General features: G+C 59.3%; 1 non-coding gene and 1 pseudogene across 1 annotated transcript; both read left to right on the top strand.

The window, feature by feature from the left end:
- The first annotated feature begins 5,995 nt into the window (after positions 1-5,995).
- LOC132937596 (5.8S ribosomal RNA) lies at positions 5,996-6,153 on the top strand. Its single transcript, XR_009663719.1, has one exon. It is a non-coding gene; the product is annotated as a 5.8S ribosomal RNA (ribosomal RNA).
- A 370-nt stretch (positions 6,154-6,523) lies between these two features.
- LOC132937748 (large subunit ribosomal RNA) lies at positions 6,524-9,378 on the top strand (annotated as a pseudogene).
- The last annotated feature ends 5,647 nt before the right edge of the window (positions 9,379-15,025 follow it).

Raw genomic sequence — 15,025 nt, 5'->3', positions numbered from 1 at the left:
ATCGATTGCCGATTTTTGTCTGGTCGGCGTTCGACGGGTGCGAGGTGGACTAACGTAAAGAATTATTACGTCCCGCGGACTCGGAGTGCCGTACGCGGAAATATTTTTCATCGACGGGCGAGGCGCGGAGTCGCCCTTGGTGCGCGGCGGCGTCCCCGTGACCGGATCCGTGGACACTGTGCCCTTCATCGATTGCCGATTTTTGTCTGGTCGGCGTTCGACGGGTGCGAGGTGGACTAACGTAAAGAATTATTACGTCCCGCGGACTCGGTGTGCCGAACGCGGAAAAATTTTTCATCGACGGGCGAGGCGCGGAGTCGCCCTTGGTGCGCGGCGGCGTCCCCGTGACCGGATCCGTGGACACTGTGCCCTTCATCGATTGCCGATTTTTGTCTGGTCGGCGTTCGACGGGTGCGAGGTGGACTAACGTAAAATATTAATACGGCAAGTGGATGTGGTTTACCGGTATTATTCGGTGCGGGCATTCGGCGAGCACGTCCCGCGGACTCGGAGTGCCGTACGCGGAAATATTTTTCATCGACGGGCGAGGCGCGGAGTCGCCCTTGGTGCGCGGCGGCGTCCCCGTGACCGGATCCGTGGACACTGTGCCCTTCATCGATTGCCGATTTTTGTCTGGTCGGCGTTCGACGGGTGCGAGGTGGACTAACGTAAAGAATTATTACGTCCCGCGGACTCGGAGTGCCGTACGCGGAAATATTTTTCATCGACGGGCGAGGCGCGGAGTCGCCCTTGGTGCGCGGCGGCGTCCCCGTGACCGGATCCGTGGACACTGTGCCCTTCATCGATTGCCGATTTTTGTCTGGTCGGCGTTCGACGGGTGCGAGGTGGACTAACGTAAAGAATTATTACGTCCCGCGGACTCGGTGTGCCGAACGCGGAAAAATTTTTCTTCGACGGGCGAGGCGCGGAGTCGCCCTTGGTGCGCGGCGGCGTCCCCGTGACCGGATCCGTGGACACTGTGCCCTTCATCGATTGCCGATTTTTGTCTGGTCGGCGTTCGACGGGTGCGAGGTGGACTAACGTAAAATATTAATACGGCAAGTGGATGTGGTTTACCGGTATTATTCGGTGCGGGCATTCGGCGAGCACGTCCCGCGGACTCGGAGTGCCGTACGCGGAAATATTTTTCATCGACGGGCGAGGCGCGGAGTCGCCCTTGGTGCGCGGCGGCGTCCCCGTGACCGGATCCGTGGACACTGTGCCCTTCATCGATTGCCGATTTTTGTCTGGTCGGCGTTCGACGGGTGCGAGGTGGACTAACGTAAAGAATTATTACGTCCCGCGGACTCGGAGTGCCGTACGCGGAAATATTTTTCATCGACGGGCGAGGCGCGGAGTCGCCCTTGGTGCGCGGCGGCGTCCCCGTGACCGGATCCGAACCACCGCGTGTGAAAATTCGATTTTTTTTTTTCACTCGACGTTCGCGGTTATTCGGCGGTCCCGGGGTGGTGCACATGACGGCAGCCCCGGCGATGTCCGTCGACACGATTTCGAATTCAACTTTTCGAACGTAGTTTTTCCGTGTGCAATAACTCGTTAACCGTTGGTTCGATCTCGACGTACCCGAGACGTGTTCACGTCGTACGTTCCGAGTACTATAGGACACCGGTGTCCGCGACATTTAAATCGGTAATCCTTTATCCGCGGCCGTACCGCTACGCACGGAGATAGACCGATATTTGATTTTCGCTTAACCGCTACGCACTGTGATTGACTGTATTCCGACGGCGGGGTCTCGGTCAACCGTTTTCACGGTTTGCCGGTGACATCGACCGTACCGTTCATCACGGGCAGACCGCAGAGTCGTTGTCCAGGGATATCCCCCTTTGCCGAAAACCTTTACCGCGTAGAATTTCTGCGCTGACCGCGACGTTACAGGGGTGATTACCGTCGCCGAGCTGCGCGCCCGCCGTACCGTCCCGTCGCACGGACCACCGTGTGTGAAAATTCGATTTTTTTTTTTCACTCGACGTCCTCGGTTATTCGTCGGTGCCGGGGTGGTGCACATGACGGCAGCCCCGGCGATGTCCGTCGACACGATTTCGAATTCAACTTTTCGAACGTAGTTTTTCCGTGTGCAATAACTCGTTAACCGTTGGTTCGATCTCGACGTACCCGAGACGTGTTCACGTCGTACGTTCCGAGTACTATAGGACACCGGTGTCCGCGACAATTAAATCGGTAATCCTTTATCCGCGGCCGTACCGCTACGCACGGATTTTGTGATTTTCGCCTAACCGCTACGCACGGTGATTGACGGATTTTCGATTCTCGCCTAACCGCTACGCACGGTGATGGCGAAGTTCCTTCGACCCGGGTGTACCACTACGCGTGAACACCCCCGTCGCACATTGTGAAACTCGAGATTTTGTAAATTTGTGAGCGACTCGGTCGTCGGCGTTCCGCCGGCGTCCGATCGCCAATCACGTACGACAGCAAAGCCACGGGCGACGCCGAAGCCGACGCGTCCATCGCCGCGCACCGGTCTGCCCCAGTCTTCGGAATGGTCAGCAATCCGGTGCCCTTCGATGGTATCCGTCCAAGTTTCGGCGACCGACCCATCTCGCACGCCGAGTGGCAAAACTCAACCGGCGTCGCAGGCCCGCCTTCCGGTGGGCCTCCGACGCGCAAATCGTTTTTTTCAAAAATCGATGACGACTCCCGTTACCGTTCCGCAAGTTACGAGCTCTCGACGCCAAAACATTCCCGCCGCGGCCGGCCATCGTCGCCGTGCCCGGCGGTCGCCGGGGCGAAGCCCCGGGACGACGGACTTCGCGTCGCGTCCCGGCTTCCCCCACGATCTCGGCTGGGGGCCGTTATAAACCTGGCGAGAGGCGCTAGCGCGGTAATTCTCCGTCCGCTGAAAACGGACGGCGTACGCGCTAACCCCGACTCTCGTCAACGCACGGGTCACGTCGCGTCGGGCGAGCGCTCGCTCTCCGCGTGTGTTCGGTCTTCCGCACGCGACCGCCGCCGCAGTCGCCCCGCGTTCTGCGGGTGCTCAGTGCGGCGCTCGCGTCGACCGAAGCGCGCGGTTTACGGGCGCCCGTCCGCGCACGTATCCCACTCGAACCGCGGTCGGTCGTGCGCCGTGACCGTATACCGGTCACGGTCGTTTCGACCTTCCTCGGCGTCGGCTTGCCCACGGGCGGACCGGCGCTCGGACGCACGCGTCCCGAGACGAGTGTCCGCGTCGTCGTCGCCCCTTGGTCGGCGTCGCCGCGGGGATCCGTCACGGGACGCAGTTGTTGTAAAACCGAGATCCCTGGTTGATCCTGCCAGTAGTCATATGCTTGTCTCAAAGATTAAGCCATGCATGTCTCAGTGCAAGCCGCATTAAGGTGAAACCGCGAAAGGCTCATTAAATCAGTTGTGGTTCCTTAGATCGTACCCAAGTTACTTGGATAACTGTGGTAATTCTAGAGCTAATACATGCCGACAGAGTTCCGACCGTCGCGGCGCCCTCGGGCGTCGCTCGCGGGAGGAACGCTTTTATTAGATCAAAACCGGCCCGTCGCGGCGCGCTTCGTGCGCGTCCCGATCGCGGCCCGCGCAAAGACCTGGTGACTCTGAATAACTTCGAGCTGATCGCACGGTCTCCGTACCGGCGACGCATCTTTCAAATGTCTGCCTTATCAACTGTCGACGGTAGGTTCCATGCCTACCGTGGTGGTAACGGGTAACGGGGAATCAGGGTTCGATTCCGGAGAGGGAGCCTGAGAAACGGCTACCACATCCAAGGAAGGCAGCAGGCGCGCAAATTACCCACTCCCGGAACGGGGAGGTAGTGACGAAAAATAACGATACGGGACTCATCCGAGGCCCCGTAATCGGAATGAGAACACTTTAAAACCTTTAAACGAGGATCAATTGGAGGGCAAGTCTGGTGCCAGCAGCCGCGGTAATTCCAGCTCCAATAGCGTATATTAAAGTTGTTGCGGTTAAAAAGCTCGTAGTCGGATCTGTGTCTGGGCGGTGCCGGACCACCCTGGCGGTCCGTCGTGTCGCGGCCGGCCGTGTCGCGGGACCACGTGTCCCGTCGGCGCGGTCGTCGTCGCGCTCGTCAGCCGTCTCGGGGTGTTAGTTACCGGCACGTCGGCCGGACGTATTGTCGGCAGGCGGACACGTGTCTCGGGCTTCCGGCGCGCCGCGCGGCCACGCGTCGCGCGGCCGTCGGGGTTCGACGACGGCGGCCGCCTACTCCAATCTTGCTGCGCGGTGATCTTCACCGATTGCCGTCGGCGGGCCGACACGTTTACTTTGAACAAATTAGAGTGCTCAAAGCAGGCTCAAATCTGGCGGGGCGGCTTCACGGCCGTCTCGTCAAAAGGCCCTGAATACTGGTCGCATGGAATAATGGAACAAGACCTCGGTCCCGCGCATCTCCGCCCTTCGCGGGCGCGCGAAATCGCCCTCCGGGGCGTTTCCGTGCGCGGGCCGCCGGGCCGCGGGCGCCAGTCGCCCGCGCGTCCCGCCGGGCCGGTTTTCGGGACCGGAGGTAATGATCAACAGAGACGGGCGGGGGCATTCGTACCGAGACGTTAGAGGTGAAATTCTTGGATCGTCTCGAGACGAACTGACGCGAAAGCATTTGCCAAGTACGTTCTCGTATGATCAAGAACGAAAGTTAGAGGTTCGAAGGCGATCAGATACCGCCCTAGTTCTAACTGTAAACGATGCCAGCTAGCGATCCGCCGGCGTTTCATTAACGACCCGGCGGGCAGCTTCCGGGAAACCGAAGCTTTTCGGTTCCGGGGGAAGTATGATTGCAAAGTTGAAACTTAAAGGAATTGACGGAAGGGCACCACCAGGAGTGGAGCCTGCGGCTTAATTTGACTCAACACGGGAAACCTCACCAGGCCCGGACACCGGAAAGATTGACAGATTGAGAGCTCTTTCTTGATTCGGTGGGTGGTGGTGCATGGCCGTTCTTAGTTGGTGGAGCGATCTGTCTGGTTAATTCCGATAACGAACGAGACTCTGTCCTGCTAACTAGGCGGGTAACCCCGGGTCGGCGTGTGCGCGGCGCGGGCGGTTTCGGCCGTCCGTGTTCGCGTACCCGTCGGCTCGGCCCGGTATCCCCGAACGCGTTCGCCCGTCGTCCACGGCGGTCGTCGAGCGCGGCCGCGCCATCCGCGTCCCGGCGTGCGGCGGGCGTGTGTCGGCCGGGGGGCAACCTCCGGTCGGCGCGCGTCCGTCGTGCGTCGGGCTCCGTGGTGAAGCGCGCCGTGTTCGCGGCCGTCGCCGGCGGATCACGATACGTTACTAGGGCTACCGCCGGCTCCCAGGAGCTTAAACTCTTCTTAGAGGGACAGGCGGCGGACGAAAATAGCCGCACGAGACTGAGCGATAACAGGTCTGTGATGCCCTTAGATGTTCTGGGCCGCACGCGCGCTACACTGAAGGAATCAGCGTGTGTTAACATTCCTGGGCCGACAGGCTTCCGGGTAACCCGCTGAACCTCCTTCGTGCTTAGGGATCGTGGCTTGCAATTTTTCCACGTGAACGAGGAATTCCCAGTAAGCGCGAGTCATCAGCTCGCGTTGATTACGTCCCTGCCCTTTGTACACACCGCCCGTCGCTACTACCGATTGAACGGTCGCATTGAGGTCTTCGGAGTGGACGCGCGTTATTCGGCCCCCTCGGGGGCTGGGTCGTCGCGCGATCGCGAAGATGACCGAAATCGGCCGTTTAGAGGAAGTAAAAGTCGTAACAAGGTTTCCGTAGGTGAACCTGCGGAAGGATCATTAGAGACGGGCCCGCGGTACCGGCAGCACTTGCCGGTCTCGCGCGCGCCTAATCCGACCCCGTGGCCGCGTGCGCTCGCGACTAGCTCGCCGACCGCCCGCGCGCCGCGACCCCCGACCGAGCGTCGACCGAAAGATGGTTAACGTCGAAAGACCATACGGGCCCCGCCGTGCGTCCGCGCACGGCGCGTGGCCGGTAGAAGTTTCGTCGACAAAAAAAAACACCCGACCCCGAACAGCGGATCACTTGGCTCGTGGATCGATGAAGACCGCAGCTATCTGCGCGTCGTCGTGTAATCCGCAGGTTATACGAACATCGACCAGTCGAACGCACATTGCGGCCTCGGTGACCCGCGGGTCCCGGGCCACGCCTGTCTGAGGGTCGTATACCGGATACTCGGCCAGACCGATGCGCCGCCGGCAGGCGTCCGACGGCGGCGGCAGTCCTCCCGGGGACTGTCCGCCCGCCCGTCGGCCGCTCCGGTGGTGCGAGATTGGCGGTTCGACCGTGGAAAACCGCGCTCGCGCGGCCGCCTCCGGTCGTCCGCCCAAGTTGTGACGGCAAACAGTCACGGGTTCTCGCGTCGTCAAACGGCACGTCCCCGTCCGCCCGCCGCGCGAGAGCGCGGCCGGGTCGGCTGAGAGTCCACGGACCTCTCCGGCTTCCGAGACGCGGACGCGGACGGTCACCGTACGGGCGGAGCGCGGACCGCAGGCTGCCGTGTAATTTAAAAAAAAAAAAAACCGATACGTTCCGACCTCAGATCAGGCGGGACTACCCGCCGGATTTAAGCATATTAATAAGCGGAGGAAAAGAAAACAACCGTGATTCCCTTAGTAGCGGCGAGCGAACAGGGAAAAGCCCATCGCCGAATCCCGCCGCGCACTTTTGTGTCGCGGCACCTATGGGAGTTGTGGCGTACGGGCCGGCCTCGTTGCCGGGGCGCACGTGACGGTCCAAGTCTCCCTTGAACGGGGCCATGGCCCGCAGATGGTGCCAGGCCAGTAGAGGCCGTCACAGCGTTCCGGGATCGGACCGCGCCTTCGAGTCGGGTTGCTTGAGAGTGCAGCCCGAAGTTGGTGGTAAACTCCATCTAAGGCTAAATACGGCCACGAGACCGATAGTTTACAAGTACCGTGAGGGAAAGTTGAAAAGAACTTTGAAGAGAGAGTTCATAAGAACGTGAAACTGTTCGGGTGTAAACGGACAGAGCCCGCGAGTCCCCGCCGGGCGAATTCACGGTCGGTCTAACCGCCGGCCGGATCTTTCGCTCGGTTAGCGGACGTCGCGACCCGTTGGGCGCCGGCCGAAGGGCTTGGGTGGCGTTCGTCGCGGCGGTTGCGTTTCGGCGTGACCGTTCGCGCCGAACCCCGGTGCTCCTGGTCGGCTCGCCCGACGGCAAGAACCGTCGACGCGGCCCCGTCGCAGGCGGGGTCCCGTCGGTCGGCGACGATTTCGGGCTACTTTCCGACCCGTCTTGAAACACGGACCAAGGAGTCTAACGTGTGCGCGAGTCAACGGTGATCTTACGAAAAACCACGTTTGGCGCAATGAAAGTGAACCGTTTACGGTGCGGACGATGGCCTAGCGACCGAACCCACCGGCGTTCAAAGTCGCGCTGGTCCGCAGTCCGGGGGCGTCTTCGCCAGGTCGGCTTCGGCCGTCCGAGGGCGCACCCTTAGCGCACACGTTGGTACCCGAAAGATGGTGAACTATGCCTGGCCAGGATGAAGTCAGGGGAAACCCTGATGGAGGTCCGCAGCGATTCTGACGTGCAAATCGATCGTCTGAGCTGGGTATAGGGGCGAAAGACTAATCGAACCATCTAGTAGCTGGTTCCATCCGAAGTTTCCCTCAGGATAGCTGGCGCCGATGTGTCCCGCCCGTTCGCGGGCGTACGGACGCCGGTGGGACTCCGCGCTGTACGGCGCGGTAACAACACGCTCGTAACACGGAGGATGTCTCATACGGTAAAGCGAATGATTAGAGGACATTGGGGCCGAAACGACCTCAACCTATTCTCAAACTATAAATGGGTGAGATCGCCGGCTTTACCTGGTACACCGCGTGAACCGCGTGCGAAGCCGGCGACGGAACCCTAGGCGCTTAGTGGGCCATTTTTGGTAAGCAGAACTGGCGCTGCGGGATGAACCGAACGCCGAGTTAAGGCGCCGAAATCGACGCGTATTCAGAGACCATGAAAGGCGTTGGTTGCTGATGACAGCAGGACGGTGGCCATGGAAGTCGGAATCCGCTAAGGAGTGTGTAACAACTCACCTGCCGAAGCAACTAGCTCTGAAAATGGATGGCGCTGGAGCGTCGTGCCTATACTCGGCCGTCGACGGCATAGTGGGGCCGGTCGTCGCTCGCGGCGGTCGGTCCCGGCAAGCCTCGACGAGTAGGATGGCGCGGCGGTGTGCGTCGAAGGGCAGGTCGCGAGACCGCCTGGAGCCGCCGTCGGTGCAGATCTTGGTGGTAGTAGCAAATACTCGAGAGGGGCCCTCGGGGGCTGCCGTGGAGAAGGGTTTCTTGTGAACAGCCGTTGTCCAAGAGTCAGTCGATCCTAAGCCCGGGGAGAGATCCTCGTACCACGGGCGAAGGCGTTTTCGAATCGCCCTTGGGGCGAGAGGGAATCCGGTTCGTATTCCGGAACCCGACGCGGAACCGCTCCCTAGTGTTCGGGGCTCTTTTGTCTCGTCTGGGTAACCAGAATGAACTCGAAGAAGCCGCCGGGGGATCTGGGTAGAGTTCTCTTTTCTCTGTGAGCGTTGTACGTCCCTGGAATCCTCTAGCCGGGCGATAGGGACGCGAGCGCGAAGAGCACCGCTCGTTGCGGCGGTGTCCGTGATCCCCACGCGGACCTTGAAAATTCGAGAGAGGGCCACGCGGAGTCTTCGCGTCGGTTCGTACCGATATCCGCAGCAGGTCTCCGAGGTGAGCAGCCTCTAGCCGCATAGAATAATGTAGGTAAGGGAAGTCGGCAAAACCGATCCGTAACTTCGGGATAAGGATTGGCTCTGAGGAGCGTGGCTGTCGGGTTCGGGTCGTCGTAGAAGCGTAGGCGGTTTTGGCGACACCCCGGCCGTCGCCCGCGCGCCCGGTCTTCGGACCGGGAGCCTCGAGGCGGCCGCGGGCCCGTCGCCGTCCGCCGACCGTGGAACCACCGAGCTTCGGTCGCTGGCCGCGTCGCGGCCGGCCGATCGCCTTGGTGTCGGTTCGCCGTCACCGGGCGGTCCGGCCGCCGCGGCGTCGGTCGCGTAGCCGGATCGACAGCCATGTAACGGTCAACTCAGAACTGGCACGGACCAGGGGAATCCGACTGTCTAATTAAAACAAAGCATCGCGATGGCCCGGGACGGGTGTTGACGCGATGTGATTTCTGCCCAGTGCTCTGAATGTCAACGTGAAGAAATTCAAGCAAGCGCGGGTAAACGGCAGGAGTAACTATGACTCTTTTAAGGTAGCCAAATGCCTCGTCATCTAATTAGTGACGCGCATGAATGGATTAACGAGATTCTCACTGTCCCTATCTACTACTCTTCACAAGGCGACCATCACGGTTGCCCGTAGGACAGATTTCGGCTCAAAATGATCTCTTCGACCTACTGTGTAGTCCAACTGAACATGAACGGGAATCATCTCGTCTCAGATCAGATACTGGACTACAGCAGGGCTAACGGGATTGAGGTGCTTCTGCTTCAGGAAGTGCTGACCTCGGGAGACAAGTTGCTAGGTTTTGACTACCGCGCCACGAAAGTGGTTCTCAGCAGTAGGGACGGTAGTGCAGGGGCTGCCATAGTTGTCCTAAATCAGGACATCGAGGTGGTAGCCCTGCAGGGGCTCAGCGATAGGTTCTGCGCCGTGGCCAGTCTCAGGAAGAGACATGGACAGGCGGTCGTGTTCGTGTCAGCTTACTTCAAGTACAGCATCCCGACACGCATCTTTACGGACAGGCTAGGTGATATTCTTGATAGGGTCAACCAAGACGTCGTGATAGGGGCCGACGTGAACGCGCACTCGCCGCAATGGTTCAGTCGGCCGGGCAACAACTCGGGTTCAGCCCGGGGGACCCACGTCGAATCCCTGATCGCGGCGAAACACTTGACGGTGCACAACCAGCCTGGCCACCTCGACACGTACGAGAGGCCGGGTATGGGGGCATCGAACATAGATGTTACGCTGACGAGAGGGGGTTCACTGACGAACTCAGTCTCTGAATGGGAAGTGCTCGATGTCACCGACAGCGACCACAGGACCATCAGATTCAAGATCCGCGTCGGATCAGGGTCGGAGGGACCCGCGGTAGGGAAAAGTCGATTCAATGTTAGGAAAGCCGACTGGGATAGGTTTAGGTGGGTTCTGGCCCAGAAAGTTCTTGGTGAACATGAGACCATGGTGGGCGGTTGCGGACAGGTAGCGGAGTCTCTTACGCGTGCTCTCGGGCATGCCATGGAGGCCTCCATGCCCCGCTCCCGTAAATCCGTCAGGATGAAACCGCCATGGTGGGACGCCGGACTCGAAGAGTCCAAAAGGCGCCTCAATAACTTCAGACGCACCATGGACTATAAAGTCTCGGATAGGGACCAATTCAGAGTGCTCAGGAACGAGCACCTGAAAAAGATTAGGAAGGCCAAGATGGAGTCGTGGAGGAAGTTCGCTACCTCCAGCAACTCGGACATCTGGGGCCCGGTCTATCGTTGGGCTAGGAATGGATCTTCAAAGAGTAGGGTACCAAACGCTGTGCTTCGAGAAGACGGAACCTTCACGGTGACGGCTTTGGAGACGGCCGAGTGTCTGTTGGAGAGCCTAATCCCTAGGGACAGGGCTGCTCCTATCTTTGAGGCTGAGAGAGTAGGAAGAGTGAGACCAGAGGTCACGGAGGCCGAGGTTAAGGCGGCTGTCTGGAGGATGGCCCCTAACAAAGCTCCGGGACTGGATGGGATCACCGCTGGGGTACTCAGGAAGGCGTGGGGCGTCATCGGCTTGCCGCTGACCAACGTCCTGAGAGAGTGCCTCAGGAAGTCGGAATTTCCGGACTGTTGGAAGACAGCAGAGGTGGTGATCATCAGGAAGGGAGAGGACAGAGACCCGAGTCTTCCTAAGTCATATAGACCAGTCAGCCTGCTTTCGGCACCGTCAAAAGTGCTGGAACGGCTGGTGGTGGACAGGCTTGAGGAGGAAACGGGGGGCGCTCTTTCAGCAGAGCAACATGGTTTCAGGGTCGGTAAGTCCACAATCAGCGCGATCAAGTCGTGTCTGGATTGGGTGGACAACAGTGAGGAGATGGTGGTAGGAGTCTTTCTGGATATCTCAGGAGCCTTCGACAACCTGAGATGGAACGTTCTGATTAGGGACATGATGGATCTGGGGGCATCCGATGCAACTAGATCTATCATACAGAGCTATCTGACGGGCAGAAGGGCGGTGCTCTCGGTGGAGGGAGCGACAGCATTCGCGGATCTCACCAGAGGCTGCCCTCAAGGCTCACAGTTAGGGCCAAGTCTTTGGAATTTATCTATGGATAGGGCGTTGGTCACCAACACGGACGATAGGGTCAAACTGGTCGCGTACGCGGATGACCTGGCGGTTCTTATCGCGGGCTCCGATCTCGAAGAAATTCAGGGGAAAGCGAGAGCGACGCTCGGCGCCTTGCGCGAGTGGGCGAGCCGAAGAGGTCTAACCTTCTCGGCAAGCAAGTCTCAAGCGATCCCCCTGAAAGGAGGGCTGCGGCCGGGGTTCACTGTTCCCTTCGGGACAGAGGACATCGTGGCTGTGAGTTCAGTTAGGTATCTGGGCGTTGAATTGGACAGTAGGCGAAATTTCTGGGCGCACGTGAGCGGCGTGGCCGGAAAGTCCGACTCTCTGTACAGTAGGCTTAGAGCGGCATCGTCTGCGGACTGGGGTCTCCGACAGTCCACCTCCGCCGTAATATACAAGGCAGTCTTCCTGCCTCGTATCACTTACGCTGCGGAGATCTGGTCGAAAGGAGTCCTCACGGCGAAGGCGATAAAACTCCTCGGCAGCAAGCAGAGGAGGGCCCTTCTCTCTCTAACAGGGGCATACAGAACGACCTCAACGGATGCGTTGCAGGTTGTTGCTGGGCAGCTGCCTCTAGATTTGGAAATCCGATGGCATGTGGTTAGGATCAAAAGGAAAGCTGGTGAAATCTCAGAGGAGGAGATGAACAACCAGTGGGATAGGATCATTGACATCTGGCAGGATAGGTGGGATAATAGCACGAAGGGTCGTTGGACCCATGCTATTTTTCCCGACATAAGATGGAGACTGGCTCTCCCTCTCGAGGTGGATCACTACGTGTGCCAGTTCCTCACGGGTCACGGAGACTTCAACTCCAAGTTGGAGTCTTTCGCCCTGCGTGGTACGGGCGCGTGCAGATGTGAAACTGAGGACGAGACGGTGGACCACGTGCTCTTCAGATGCCCTGTGCTCTCTGCTGAGAGAGCAAGGCTCATCAGGCTTGTGGGCGAGGACGCATGGCCGTGTGAGACCAAGGTGTTACTGGACACTAGGTCAAACTACTGTGCACTGCGTCGCTTTGCTAGGGAGGCCATCGAGGCCAAAAGATCTTCGGATAGAGTAGGTATTCTCCAGGCTAGGTAGGCTCCGTCACAGGCGACGGAGGGGTTGGTGGGGACCCGGGGTTAGCGTGTAAGCGCTGGCCCGAATCTCCACCGCAAGGCCCACCACTAGCCGGCTGGGGAGCCAAAATAGTGGTAGGGGCCACGCCCCGGGTTGATCCACTGACATCAACCAAAAACCTAGTCAGTACCACGGGAGAGGGGAGCCCCACCGCGCACAGATACGGCCAGCCGGAGCTGTGCGTGGTGCCCCTCAAGGTTGAGGAGCCTACCTCGGCTGAAACGTGGTGGCTGTGGGACAGGCGCCAGATAGTAGTACATAAACCACAACACCTAGTGGGAGGTCCGGTACCCAAGGTGGCACTTAACTGAGTCATTCCGGCCCTCAGAAAAGGTACGGGCCCTCCGGGGCCCGGTGCTGGTGGTCCACAGACGACCCTAGGCCGTAGGCGGTTAGCCGTCGACGTCCTAGCTCCACCTCCGCCCGTAAGTAGCGCCCAGCGCTAAGGCACGGACGGATGGCGGTAGGCGAGAGCCACAAAACCCGGAGACTCCTCCTGTCCCTATCTACTAGTGTTGGTCTGACAGCCATACAGTGCGGACGTGTTATTGAGGTGCTCCGTGTACAACTCAAGTTCCGAACGGGTTAGAGTAGTTAAATTTTTGCGTTCTTAGTACCAAAAGATTCGTCTCGAGTAGACGCTTCTACTGGTGCATCGAGCGCGAAAATCGGTTAGGTTAGCAAGGCGTGAGGGCGTTTTTAGTCTGTCGCAAGCGTAAACTCTTTGTTTACGCCCGACCGGCAAAACCCTTTCAGCGATTTCTCGGGCTGTATTGCGAATTTCGCGTCGGACGATACACCGTTGAATTCGTGCTGTTCTAGCGCTAATTTTGGTGTAGGCCGCGCGAAAGTTCGACTTTCAGTGCCGAAGTTAGGCTCAAAAAGTTCGCGAGCGAACAGAAGGTCACAGAATCGAGGTACGACATCGCGGTTTGGACAGTCGAATAGTCTTTTTTAAGATAAATCGACGGGCCCGAGCTGCGTTTTCGTGCAGCGATTTGCGGCCCCAGGAGCGGCGATCAAAGTTCCGGCGGGCGAGAGACGCGCGGCGGATCGTGCGGGTGCGCGCGGACCGACGCCAACGCGTGACGTGTCCGAGTGGCGTACGTGCGGCGCGCGGTGTTTAGGATCGTGCGAGTGCGCGCGGCCTGAGTGGTCACCGCCCCCGGGAAACTGCGAGTGCGCGAGCAAGTGTGCGGGCGCGCGTGAACGTGCGAGTGCGTACAACCGGTCCCCCCCAGTGCAACGCTCTGGTGGGCGAGTGCGCGGTGCGTGCGCGTACGCGAGTGGCGCGTTAAAATTCCCGCGAACAGACCGGTGTCGATTTTGAGTCGGTCTGTATAAGCCTTAGGGCGAACACGTTGCTGCGCTGCCGCCATCAGGTAAGGTGTTAGGATTTATATTATATAGGTTAAGGTAGCATAGTTCCAGTGCCGTTAGTACTCCCCACTCGCAAAGGAGGAAAAGGCGCTGCCACTAGGGTAGGTAGGCTCGATAGTTGTATTTAGGTTAAGTCCAAGAGCGCGGTCAGTCATGTCTGACATGGAACTGACCGACGAAGAGGGGGGATGCCTGGAAGAGGTAAGGGCGGGTGCACCGGCGGCGGGGGTCCCAGAGGGGGACACCGTCGCCAAGGTACAAAAGAGGAAGAGGGTGGACGGTCCAGAGGAGGAAGGCATTTCTGAATGCTCCTCCTTTGGTATTTCATCCTTTCCTCAAAAGGCAAGGAATATTGGTAGGGACCTGGACGCGCTCCTTCTGGCAGAGAAGGAGAAGCGAAAGATTTCGGCGGCCGCTCTGCGGACAATCTTGGAGATCAGGGAAAGGTATGAGGCCTTGCTCGATGAGGCCTATAGGCAGAACACGGTTCTGCAAGGTAGGGTCGAGGAGGCGAGGCGGTCTCAGTCGAGACCTGAGGTGCGCGAGGTTGTGGTGGAGAGGACGGTTGCGCCATCTCCGCCCAAGAAGAAGAAGAAGGTCGAGGACAAGGCCAAGGCCAAGTCTGCGGCTGCTAAGGAGAAGGTGAAGGGAAAGGTAAAGGAGCAGCCGTTTGTGGAGGTTGTGAGCAGGAAGAGCAAAAGGAAAAAGAAGAAGAAGAAGAAGAATGAGGAGAAGCCCAAGGAGCAGCCGAGAGTGGCCACCACCACCTCCAAGAAGGTGGCTAAGGCCATCGAGAGGGAGAAGGCGAGGGCTCCGGCCCGCGCCTTCGTCGTCTCGGTGGGGGCTGCTGGGGCCAGTGAGGCCAAGAAACAGCTCTGGGCCGATCTGGTCAAGGGGGTGGCGGTGCCCAAGCTTGGCGGCTCTGCGAAGCTCCCGAGAGGAGATCTGGTGGTTAGGCCGGCTGACGAGGCCACGTATGCGGCCTTGAAGGCCATGGAAAAAGACGGTAAGGGTGTGAGAGAGGAGAGTGCGAGATGGCCGACCGTACTAGTGTATGACGTGGATAGGGAAATTCCTAAGGAGAAGCTCGCGGGCCAGATCGTGGATCAGAACCCGGAGCTTGGTCTGGACAAGGAGGCCGTGGTCCCCCTCTTCATGAAGGGGCCCAAGACGGACGAGCTTGTTTGGTGGGTCTGCTCGGTTAGACCAAGCGCCT

Source organism: Metopolophium dirhodum, chromosome 1, assembly GCF_019925205.1.
Source record: "Metopolophium dirhodum isolate CAU chromosome 1, ASM1992520v1, whole genome shotgun sequence".
Taxonomy (NCBI): domain Eukaryota; kingdom Metazoa; phylum Arthropoda; class Insecta; order Hemiptera; family Aphididae; genus Metopolophium; species Metopolophium dirhodum.
The sequence above is the reverse complement of the archived record's forward strand: the minus strand, read 5'-3'. Positions and strand labels throughout refer to the sequence as shown.